This window comes from Vicia villosa, linkage group LG3 (genome assembly GCF_029867415.1).
Source record: "Vicia villosa cultivar HV-30 ecotype Madison, WI linkage group LG3, Vvil1.0, whole genome shotgun sequence".
Lineage (NCBI taxonomy): Eukaryota > Viridiplantae > Streptophyta > Magnoliopsida > Fabales > Fabaceae > Vicia > Vicia villosa.
Window position 1 is genome coordinate 179,187,578 of NC_081182.1, and position 13,737 is coordinate 179,201,314.

Sequence of the window (13,737 nt, forward strand, 5' to 3'; positions counted from 1 at the left end):
TTTGAAGCATACTTCCTATTACACCTCGACTCAGCATTCCCGTTACTTTTCTCACCATGCATTGTCCAACATGTATTACTTATATCAATTCCAAACCGTAGTAAATGCGATGCCAACTTATTCCCGTCAACCTTATCCCCATAACAGCAACCCAAGCAAGGACACGGCATTCGAATCGGGTCTTCGGAGTGCGCAACCGCAAACTCAACGAATTCCCATACCCCTTTCTCGTACTTTTTCGACAATCGGTTTGAATTCATCCATGTCTTATCCATGTCTTAATTAAGCTAAACAAATGTTTCTTGGTTTCTCTATTAGGTACTAAGGAATTCTGTCAAGATAATAAATAGCTATCATCATTATGTCTTGATCAGAATACCTAATGAGATCTTATAAAGTGTGAATAATAGAATACCTAATCAGAATACCCGATTTCTTAAAGAAGACATTACCTTATTTCAAGGTAATATAAGTCCACAAACCAAAAAACTGATTGAGAGACACTAAATTGAAATTAAATAGAACCATAAACAATAAATTATAAGCAGAAAACAACAAACTATAAGCAAGAAGAAAGGGATAGTAACCTGAGTTAAACTTGATGTGGGAGATGGGTAGGTTTGAATCGGTGTTGTACAAGTAGAAACCAGAGACTTCAAAGTAACTGTAAAATTAAACACACATACGATGCGGTTAAATACACCACTACTAACAAATATCAAAATAAACCCAATCTAGAACTCAATTATTTAAAATGATATGAAATCAATTATCAATTAGCTAGTAACTACAAACAAGAGAAAGAACAGATGCATACATGTGTACCACGGCTTGTTCAACATACATTGGTTCGTAAATGAGAGGCTAGTTCATTAGTCCTAACAATTAACCTCAACTAACAGTCTAACTTTATAACTAACTTACAACATAACCACTAGTAGGATTAAGTGACTTAGACTTTTAAAAGTAAAACATGAAAATTGTATTATAAAAAGAATAGATAGGTGGATTCTATTGTAAGGTAACTCTATTATAAATGCTTAAATTTTTAATAATTAGATTTAGATAAAAGCATGGATAACTTATGAAGTTAAGTTGTGCAACCTACTTAGTTGTTATTTGTTGCTATCTTTTTAAAATAGAATCTTAATTTTTTTTCATACATTACTTTTAATATGAAATGAAATAAATATCGAATTAGTAATGCTTTGAGATTATAAGAAATCAAATTACACAAAATACATATTATCACTTTCAAACATATATGCATTTATACAATTAAACAAACTTTAGTAACAAAGGTCTCCATTTTTCAAAACTCTACTCCTTTTAAGAAATGAAAGAATCCTCACTCATATTTTAGAATCAAGTAAAACCATAAAACATTAAAGTGAACATAGTTTCTCTTAATAATCATTTGGTGTAGACAAGTTATTAACCCTCAATTGAACTACCCATTACAATTCAAATAACTCAATGATATGACAAAGAAGAAATTATGCAACAAGTAGTTCATGCTTTCATAATATACTATAGCTTTCATTTCATATCATATACTATAGCTTTCATTTCATGCTTTCATTTCAAATAACCCATAACAATTAAAAACGAAAATGGCACTAATGTGTTCTATTCTTGACAAATGTGTTTGCAATTTAGATATAAAAATATCAAAGTTATGTTTTTAGCTAAAATGGCACTAATGTGTTCTATTCTTGAAAAATTGTGTTCTTCAGCACAACACATTCAGTACCCAACAACAAAGCAGCAAGAGATTTGATTTGTTCATGGATTATAACCTATTAAGAAACATAGTCAGTCGAACAAAAACAATTACAAATAAAGCAAAAGAAAACAAGCTGACATACATGAAGATGACGGCGGCGGCAGAGGCGAGATGGTACACGGCGGCGGCGGTGAAGAGCTTTGAGTTGTGGGAGACGAAGTGGGGGAGACGAAGTGGAAGATTATAACCTATTAAGAAACATAGTCAGTCGAACAAAAACAATTACAAATAAAGCAAAAGAAAACAAGCTGACATACATGAAGATGACGGCGGCGGCAGAGGCGAGATGGTACACGGCGGCGGCGGTGAAGAGCTTTGAGTTGTGGGAGACGAAGTGGGGGAGACGAAGTGGAAGATTGATTTTCTGGGTTTTCTGGGCAGTTAGCGTCAATGGGAGAAAAAAGATGAATTAGGGATTCTGAACGCGTAATATCAAATTTTGGTTTTAATTTTTTTAATTAAAACAGGCTATGAGAGCGCTTTTGAAAAGCGCCTTAGTAGACGTAGCTATACCAACGCTTTTAAGGGAAAAGCGCTCTTGTACCCTACCCCCTGTAGCAGCGCTTTTGAAAGAGCTTTCATAAAGCCACCTATAAGAGCGCTTTTGAGAAGCGCTTTCGTACCCCCCATATAAGAGCGCTTTCTGAAAGCGCTTTCGTACCCCCCTCTTCCAGAGCGCTTTCGTAACCCCCCTCTTCCAGAGCGCTTTTTTTGCGTGTTTTTTTAGCGAAACCTATACCAGCGCTTTTTCCTAAAAGCGCTTTAATAGGGGTGCTGCTAAAAGACAATTTTGGCATAGTGTTCAATCAATTGCGAAAGGTGTAACTTTTTGCATTTCTAATTTACTATTTTAGTGCGAGAAGAAGCACCGCTCGCATCACTAAAAATTTGTAGAACATTTGCAAGGTCATCTCCCATATTAGTCATGACTAAAAAAAGCAAGGGAGAATTAACAAGTGATAAGAAGGGAGATAAATGGTACCTAGGAATGTTGAAGCTTGAGAAAACGATTAAAACACAAAACAATTTTAGGAATGTGATGAATCGATAAAATGGAAGGACCTATAGATGAAAATAAAAATAGTTAGAACAAGAGTCACCAGACCTTGGGAGAATGTAATCCAAGTTTGCAAACGAAAGAAAATGTTTACAATTTGCACAATGAGTGGAAATGTGACTAGGAAGGTGAGTAACTTTTATATATATTTGTGCGAAGTAGTCAAATCAACAATCCCAAATAAAAGAAAATGAACAGATGAACAACAACAATTGAATTTGTCTCGATAATGTAACGACACTTGAGCGTCCTAGAGGGAAGTGTCACGCCTTAGTCTAAGGAACTAAGGCCATGTGTAAAAGCCATAATGCAAACTATCTCAATGAAGATATTGATATTTAATGTCCATGTTATCAAGGTTATTCACCCTGACTATAAATTTTTCCCCCTTCTCCAATTTGATGGATTGAGCGAAATAAGATCGACCCAATTTTCTTAAAGACTTTCCACTGTTGTGCCACAACAAACCTTGGAGGCAACTGTTATAAGTTGGTCACTAGTAAAAGGAGAAGGGCCAACCATCAGTCGTGACCACTCCACAAAAGCACCGAGGGTATAATGCAACTCCACTTTAGAGCTCCACCCTAGTTCTACATCGAGAACTGATGCTTACCGTTAGACGTCATCAAGTAGAGAATGTCCATAATCAATATTCCTATATTAGACGCCTCATGTTCTCTCTAACTCACAATTCATTGTCCTATCCGTTCTCTTACTAACTGAGAGTGTTGGAATGCTAACTTTAGAGATCCATTCTCGCCTTGTCGTATGAGAGGTTCACTCCTCTTCATTGAAACTATATTCTTTCATTTTACCAAACATTTTTTATTTCCTAGTCTAACACACATCAAGTTCAAAAAATTCATCAGGAAAAAAAACATTTGAAACAACCCCTAAAAATATGTTTAAGTTTCACTCAATTTATCAAAAAATAAAAAAGTTTCACTTAATTTATAAAAAAAAAAAAAGTTTCACTCAATTTATGTAACAAGTAGGACCAGTCCAATCCATTATATTTTACACATAATGATGGTCCACCCTGACCCAGTTGTCAGTCATGGACAGCTCTAACTCTAACACTAAATGCATTGGAAATAAACATTTCATTGATTTTGTAAAGGATTTTTATATACATGCATTATGTGATTGATATATGATTGACAACAATGTCACCACTATCATAAATATTGCGTGAATGCCATAAAGGCATTAGCTGTTAAGTATAAACAATTTCCACAAATGCCTTTTTTAAATTGACCTGGATAAGGCTTAGACTCAAACGTCAACGACAATTTGCTCACAGCTACGCGCATAGTTTAGGTTTCTTGGCCCTAGAACAAACTGGAATTTCGTTTTCAGTACACAACGATGAACATGAAAATCCAAACTTGTTAGTTGCATGATACTAGTATTAGAACTGGTGAAATTAGTGTGATAATAAATATTACTATCTACCAATATTTGAATGATTCATTCCACCGACAATGCTATGACATCTAGGGATTATCTGTAAGCCACATTTAATCTATAGTTTATAAAGTTATAATTTAGTAGTAATACAATATACTCCATCTCTTTTTATTATAAGTCGTTTTAGATTTTTCACACAGATTAAAAAAAATAATAATTGTTGTATGAAAATGAGAAATTATGAAGATTTTTATAAAATTATTCTTTATTAATGACATATGGAAGATAAATTTATATAATTAAAAGGAGAGTGAAAAATAAATATTTAAGGATATAATAGAAAAAATAGCATTAATTATTCATTAGAATTGTAAAGCTGACTTATATTTAAAATACAATTTTTTTCTCAAAACGATTTATAATAAAAAAACGGAGGGAGTAGCGCGCACCTATGATTAAAAATGGCAAACAGACATCCATCCCTGTCCCGTTTAGGTCCGCCTGGTAAAAGTCTGCCAATAAACAAAGCGGGATGGAATAGACATATTTATTAATGCAGGTCTAAAATTTTGCTCTGCCCCGCAAAATAAATTGAGGATGGGGCGGAAAAGATTCGCGGACATTAAACATTTTAGGTCTAAAATAGTAAAATTGTATGAAAAGATTCGCGGACATTAAACCTTTTAGGCCTAAAAATAGTAAAATTGTATGAAAAAATTCATACCCACAAAAAAATGAGAGCGGGTTTGAAACCTTGCCCCGTATCCCGAAAATTTTTCGGTAAAACGGACCTTTTCTGCGAACCGGACTTGTTTTACCACCTTTATCTATGATGCATAGGTACGGATACGATAACCGGTGCGAATACCGATATGGAATACGATATTTTTAAAAAAAATCAAAATACAGGTACGTTAATAAAATATAATAGTTTTTTTAACAGAATATATTAGTGGAGAATTTAATTATTAAGTTCACAATAAAATATCATTATAAAAATGAAAAAAATAAAAAATAATATTAAAATATAAAGACAAAGAGATTAAAATACATAAATATATTATATTGATATTTTAAAAAACCACACATTTCACTCGAAATTGAATAATGTCAATGTTATGAACCAAACTGAGACTCACTGTCAGAACGGTGTATCGGTGGAAGAAAAGCTTGTGGGATGATTACATTTAGGTTGAAATTCAAGTCATGTGAGATGATGGGGTGTACATAGAAACACTATGCCTACTGATATTGATGACACATGTTTTCATGATAGGGAGGAAGTTGACTCCACACGAGATGAAGATCTCACCGAGTAGATTCTTCAAACAAACTAGCAAGTAAAAGAGGATAAAGAATAAAAAGATGAATGAGATAGAGAAGATAAAGAAGAAATGTGCTACAATTTTAAGAATCATAAGTAAACAGAAATCACCATAATCCAAAAAGAATATAGTGATAAGATTATAGTGATAAGATTCAAACAAGATCAAATTCAACAAATTAAAGAGAAGATATAGCTCACTCATTATTATTCTCGTAAGTGAAAAAACTTAATTCATTTTAAAATGAACATTTATATAGAGAAGTTTTTCATAAATTTAAATAATTCAGAAATTATTAGACCATGCAATCAATCACAAAATTAGTAAAGAATGAAGAATTTTGGTACGTGGAGAAAGAGAGAATGTGAGAGAAGAGAGTTAAAAGAGAGATAGTTGAGGGTGATAATTTTCTATTTCATTTATTTTATTGTATATTACAAACATACCATAATATATATAAGCATATAAACATAGTGTGTGAATATGTCTCCCCCTGAGATGAATAATCTCCCCCTGAAATAAATACTGGAAGAAATTTATAAATAAAGGACTTCCCTGAGTATTTTCCATTTCAGTTGAGACGTTCACAAATGCCTAGAACTTCAGAACATTCAGAGCTTCTGCGTCTTGCTTCCATAGGACATCTTCAGAGCTTTGAATTTCTTCTAGGATCATTGCATGCTAGATTGTATCAGAACATTGTTGAATGTACCAGAGCATCATCAGAGCATCTCTACATCCTGAAATGTTTCAGAACAAACTAAACGACAAAAGTCAGAGCATGAATGAATCAAAACATAAGATATGTATCAGAGCATATAGTATGTGTCAGAACACATAAAATGCATAAGAACATATAAGGAATAAGAATGTGTTAGAGCGTATTCTGTCACGAGAATATCAGAACATTCTTCCTTCTTGCTTCTTATCTTGAAGCTTCACAACGCTAAGCTTGCTTCAGATTCCATGAGCATGTTTCTATATAGAATTGCATTTCCCCATGTCTTTGCTTCTCATGTTGAGCTTTTTTAGAATGTCTTCAATCCTGCAGAAATCTCAAAGACATAGAACTTTGCAAATTCTGTTAGAAATGTGGAGACTTACTCCCAGCAAATGATAATATAAATCAAATCATTTATCACATTTTCTCCCCCTTTTTGTCATAACATCAAAAAACCTAAAAGATTCAGATGAAAAACGAACAATAATGAGAGAAGATAAATATTCATTGATTGATCAAAACGTATCAGAAGATACAGAAGATGCAAGAAAAACAGATGCAAAAACAAAAGAAACAACTAAGACAGAAGGACTACGACTACGACTAGGACTACATCATGCTTATCCAGGCGAGAAGCAAGAACATCTTGATTCTGTTGAAGAGCCTTGATAGCATTCACCAGAATTAAAGGTTCAGAAGAGGAAGCTTCACGGCTATCATTCAGAGGGATAGCATTTCCAGCAGCAACATCCAAAATGAGAACATCTTCTTGAGTTTCCAGAACATGACTTTTCTCAGAAGGATGATTCTCAGCATCTTCCATCTCAACATCAGCTTCTGACACAGAAGCATCTTCAGCATATTCTGGATCAGGGATCACAGAATCTTCATTCTCCAGAGCTTGAAGAATCTCAGCCAAATTCTTTGGAGGAATGGGATCAGCAACTTCTGAAGGGTAGACAACTTCCGGAATGACCATGTCTGGTGCTTCCTCAGAAGGATTCACCCTTAGCCAGTTGAATAGCCATTGAAAATCTCCAGTCAGAACAGAAAATGGAGGCTTCCATACGACCATTGTCAGGCATGGTTCATCTTCCAACTCATCCACAAACTTCTTCTCCTCAAGCGATCTCCAATTTCTGATTGGATGATAGTACTTACCATCATCAATATCCAAGAAGTAACCAGAAGATCCAGATGCTTCAGCAACACATCTCTTCTAGATGTTCAATGCGTCATTCTGAAACTCCTTTCTGAAGCGGTTCCATAAGCCTCGAGTAGCAACATGATCCAGCTTGGAATCATAAGCAGCTCTCAGAACTTCCATCCTCTTGCTGAACTTTATATCGAACAAGGCAAGATCAATATGAATGGTAGGTTCAGGAGGGTTAAAGGTGAAGCAATAGTCAGGGTAAAGAAGAGAATAAGGATTGGATTCTCTGTTAGGTAAAGAAAGGGTTAGAGATGGTGGAGATTCTGTGGTGAGGGTAGATGAAGATGGAATATCATAAGGTGTTGGAGGACAAACATTTAGTGGTTGGGGATTGAGGATAAGAGTAGAAGGAGGTGGTTGAATAGTGTTTGGAATGGTGAAAGTGTTATAAGGTTCAGAAGTAGGAGGTTTGTTCTGAGAGGAACGAGCAGCTCTTAACGCACGGAAAGATTCCCTGATGCGCTTTTCTTGAAATTCTTTGGAATTTACCTTGTAAGGATCATAAGTGATCTTCTGCTTCTTAGCTTGCTTAGCTTCTTCTTCTGAAGCTTTTTGCTTCAATCTTGTTTCTTTCTTCTTCTGTTCCTTCTTCTGCAACTCGGTTAGAGAAGGAAGAACTCTTCCTCGAATCCATGCAGGATCAACAGATGATTGAGCTTTGACATAAGCCTTCAAATAACCTTTAACATCCTTGCCAAGCTCTTATTTGAACAAAGGAGCAAAGCCTTCAACCAAGATTCTTCTGGTCAAAATATCTGGAAATATTCTTGGAACAGAAGTTACCTTCTCAATCAGACACATCCTTTGTAAGTCAAAGGCATTCAGAACGTGTCCTTGAATGACACCAAAGAACCTGGGCGTTCCAACAGTTCTCAGAGGTTCCAACATGTCACTTTCTATCAGAATTTCTGAAATCGTTCTGGCAAAAGGAATAGCATTCTTCTTGAAGTGTGGAAACTTCTTGCGTTCTTCATCTCGTGATTCTTCAATATTTGTTTTCAAATGTTGAAATAGAATGCTTGAGATATTAACTTCATTTCCTTTTCCAATGCAGAAGAGAGCATACTTCTGATCTTGATTGATGTAAGTAGAAGTAAAGGATCGCTTTCTATGATAGAGAGACCCTAGAATAATCTTTGCCCAAACTCTGTAGAACAGCTTCAACAAACCAGTTTGATGAGATGCAACACCAGAAGCAGTGGATATTTCTTTATCAACTGCTTCCCAATCAACTCTACCAGGAAGAGCACCTGTGCTTCCTTCTTCATCCTCAAGGTTGTACATCTTTCTGATTAATTTCTCAGTTATCACAACCTCATGCCCTAATATGAAAGAGATGATAGCTGTTGGAGTAACCGTTGCATGAATCCAGAAATCCTTTACTAAATCAGGATATATTGGTCCAACCAGTCTACCAAGGTAGTTTGACCAACCTTGTTCCATCGTTTCAGCATTAGTATTGAAACCATGTATCCTTAGGTTTTCAAAATCTATCGAAGATTCACAAATAACTTCCAGTTCAGTTGAGAGAATAGAACATGTCTTAAAGGGAGCATAACCATACTTGCGATGAACGAGATGAGCAGATGACATTTCTTTTCTTGAAGAAATTGATGAAGAAAGAATGAAGATTCACTGAGGTTCGGTTACGAACTAGGGTTTATGCAAACAATGAATAAAAGAGAAAGAGAGAGATGAATGAAGAGAGAGAATGTAAAAAGATGAAATGAATGTGGAGAGGAGTATATAAAGGGACGAATTTGAAATGAAATGCAATACGTGTTTGAATGAATATGATTACAGAAAACATGGAATCAAATGCATTTGATGAGAGATGACGTTAGGAGAGATAATGTGAAATTTGAAATGATTTGCACAGTTACCTAGGGCGGCGTCTCCTCAACTGTACGCATGCTTGTCCAAAAAGAGTGAACACGTGTTCATCTTCTTGAACAACTGGTGACAATTGTTTTACTTTAAAAGAGATTCTGAATCAACTTAGATAAAGAAGTGTTAGTAATAACAGAATCAGAACTTCTAAATGATCACAACCAGAACTTCTTATAAGAAAATACATTTCAGAACTTATCCATACGTCAGAACTTCTCATCTTTTCATTCTGGGCATAAATCCATACTGATATTCTTCAGAATGAACTTAAACCTATCTTCAACAAGGGGTTTTGTAAAGATATCAGCCCATTGATGGTCTGTATCCACAAAGTTTAAAGAAAGAACACCCTTCTGAACATAGTCCCTAATGAGATGATGTTAAATCTCAATATGTTTAGCTTTAGAATGTAAGATTGGATTCTTAGATAAACATATAGAAGAAGTATTATCACAGAAGATAGGAATGTTACTCTCATATATCTGATAATCTTCTAACTGACTCTTCATCCAGAGCATCTGTGTGCTACAACCAGCAGCCGCAACATATTATGCTTCTGTTGTTGAGAGGGCAATGGTAGCTTGTTTCTTGCTGTACCAGGAAATCAGATGACTTCCAAGAAATTGACAACTTCCAGAAGTACTTTTCCTTTCAACTCTATCTCCAGCATAGTCAGCATCACAATATCCTACTAAGTTGTAATCTTCAGATCTTCTGTAGACTAAACCAACATTAGTAGTACCTTTCAGATACCTCAGAATTCTCTTAACAGCTGTTAAGTGAGATTCTCTAGGATTTGATTGGAATCTTGCACACAAACACACACTGAATAAAATGTCAGGTCTAGAAGCAGTCAGATATAAAAGGGATCCAATCATACCTCTGTACAACTTCTGATCTACCTTCTTACTTACCTCATCCTTACCTAGGACAAACGTAGGATGCATAGGAGTTTTGGCTTCTTTGCTTTCAGAAAGATTGAACTTTTTCAGAAGTTCCTTCACATACTTCGTTCGATGAACATAAGTTCCATCAAAAGTTTGATTGATTTGAATCCCAAGAAAATACTTGAGTTCTCCCATCATGCTCATCTCGAATTCAGCCTGTATAGACTTAGCAAACTCCATCCTAAGTGTAGCATTAGAGGTTCCAAAGATAATATCATCAACATAAATTTGAAAAATTAAAATATCTTTCTTAAATGTTTTACAGAAGAGAGTCGTATCCACTTGTCCTCTAGTGAAACCATTGTTCAGAAGGAAAGAACTTAATCTTTCATACCAAGCTCTAGGAGCTTGCTTCAAAACATACAATGATTTCTTTAGTTTGAAAACATGTTCTGGAGACTTAGAGTCTTCAAAACCGGGAGGTTGGTGGACATAGACTTCCTCATCTATATAACCATTTAAGAAGGCACTCTTAGCATCCATCTGATATAGAGTGATGTTATGTTAAGTGGCAAAAGAAATCAATAAGCGAATAGATTCTAACCTGGCCATTGGTGCAAAAGTTTCTGTATAGTCAATCCCTTCTTGCTGACTATAGCCCTGAGCAACCAGTCTGGCTTTGTTTCTTACAACTTCTTCTTTTTCGCTTAACTTGTTTCTGAAAACCCACTTGGTTCCAATGATGTTGAATCCTTTTGGTTTAGGAACCAGATCCCATACATCATTCCTTGTAAAGTGATTTAGTTCTTCTTGCATGGCAATTATCCAGTCTGGATCTTCTAGAGCTTGATCAACAGAAGTTGGCTCGATCAAAGAAACAAGACCTAATTGACCTTCTACGTTGTTCTTAAGGAATGATCTGGTTCTGATAGGGTCTTCCTTCTATCCAAGAATAACATCTTCTGAGTGAGCAGATGTGAGTCTAGAAGATCTTCTGACTGTTGGCTCTTCAGAAATTCTGAGATTCTCTAAAGACGCAGCAACTTGATCTTCTGATCCTTTGCTTCTGAGATCATCAGCTTCTGATGCTTTGCTTCTTGGTTCTTCAGCTTTTGAGATTGAGATATCTATATCTGCAAAATTCTCAAACTGCTTTGGCTTTTCAAGACCAAGCTTATCATCAAATCTGATATCGATTGATTCTTCTACAACCAATGTTTAAGTATTGTATACTCTGTAGCCTTTAGAGCGTTCAGAATATCCAAGAAGGAAACACTTCTGTGCCAGTACTTATGGTTCCAGAGCCAATAGTCTTGCCCTTCTGATCTCCTCCAAACTTGACTTCTCCACCAGACTTAAGCACCAAGTCTTGGAACATAGACCTTTTTCTCGTCATGTATCGCGAGCACCCAAAGTCCAGGTACCATGACATGTTGTGCTTTGTCTTCTTTGCTGTCAAGGATATCTGCAACAGAAATTATCTTCACCTTAGGTACCCACAACTTCTCGGGTCCTTTCTTATTAGTTTTCCTCAAGTTCTGATTGTACTTGGGTTTAGCATAATAAACAACAGGAGGTACAACATGGTATTCCTTAGGTTTAGCAGCATGATATTTTCTAGGTTGTGTCACATGCTTCTTAGTGTGTGTAGCATGAAATCTTTTGGCATGTGAAGTGAGCCTAATATAATGTGAGTGGCCATATTTGAACTGATCATACAATGGGTTGTATGTGATTTTCATATCATCTACATGTTCAAATTTGTGTGGGATATCACCCTCATAGACAACGCCAACTCTTTTGTTTCCAAAAATACCATATATCATAAAAGCAAGATGACTTCTGCAATTACTTCTAGATAAGAACTTTCTAAAGCTCGAGTCATATTCTTTCAGAATATGATTGAGACTAGGAGTGGATTTTTCTAAGTCAGAAGAAGATCCAATATCTTTGGATAATTTTAAAACTTTTTTATTCAGTTTAGAATTTTCCACTTCCAGCTTCTTAGTTTCAGAATCAAATAGCTTTTTCATCTTTTTGTATTTGATACTAAGATGAGCCTTGAGTTCCAGAAGTTTTTTTAAACTGGAAACTAACTCTTCTCTAGATAGTTCAGAAAATACCTCTTCAGAATTTGATTCTGATGTAGATTCTGATCCATCATCAACTATGGCCATTAGTGCAATGTTTGCCTGCTCGCCTTCAGAGTCTGATTCTGATTCTGAATCTGAATCATTCCACGTTGCCATAAGACCTTTCTTCTTATGAAACTTCTTATTGGGATCCTCCTTCTGAAGTTTTGGACACACATTCTTGTAGTGACCAGGCTCATTGCATTCATAGCATGTGACCTTCTTCTTGTCAGATCTTCTGCTTCTAGAAGATCCTCCTTTTTCAAGCTTCTTAGAACTTCTGAAGTTCTTAAACTTCCTGTATTTGCTTTTCCAGAGTTGGTTTACCTTTCTGGAGATCATGGACAGTTCATCTTCTTCTTCTTCTTCTGATTCTTTAGAATCTTGTTCTTCTTCCTAAAATTCGTTAGTACATTTTTTATAATTAGATTTTAACGCAATAAACTTACATTTCTTCTGAGGTTCATTAGCGCCAAGCTCAAATTCATGACTCCTCAGAGCACTGATCAATTCTTCAAGAGAGACTTCATTCAGATTCTTGGCAATTTTGAAAGCAGTCACCATAGGACCCCATCTTCTTGGAAAGCTTCTGATGATCTTCTTGACATGATCAGCCTTGGTGTATCCCTTGTTAAGAACTCTTAATCCATCAGTTAGCATTTGAAATCTTGAGAACATTTTCTCAATGTTTTCATCATCCTCCATCTTGAAGGCTTCATATTTCTGGATCAAGGCAAGAGCTTTGGTCTCCTTGACTTGGGCATTTCCTTCATGAGTCATTTTCAATGATTCATATATATCATAGGCAGTTTCCCTGTTAGATATCTTCTCATATTCAGCATGAGAGATAGCATTCAGCAAAACAGTCATACACTTGTGATGATTTTTGAATAGCTTCTTTTTATCATCACCCATCTCTTGTCTTGAGAGCTTTACACCACTAGTTTTCACTGGATGTTTGTAACCATCCACCAGAAGATCCCATAAGTCACCATCTAAACCAAGAAAGTAACTTTCAAGTTTATCTTTCCAATATTCAAAGTTTTCACCATCGAATACTGGTGGTCTAGTGTAGCCATTGTTACCATTTCCATTGTATTGCTCAGCAGAGCCAGATGTAGATGTAGGTGTTGGAGTTTCAACCATCTTGACTTAGCGTTTTTCTCTTCCTGAATCTTTTCTAAACACGGTTAAGTGCTTGCACCTTAGAACCGACGCTCTGATGCCAATTGAAGGATAGAAAAACACTTAGAAAGGGGGGGTTTGAATAAGTGTACTTTAAAAACTCTTAAGATAAAAACAATTGCACAATGATT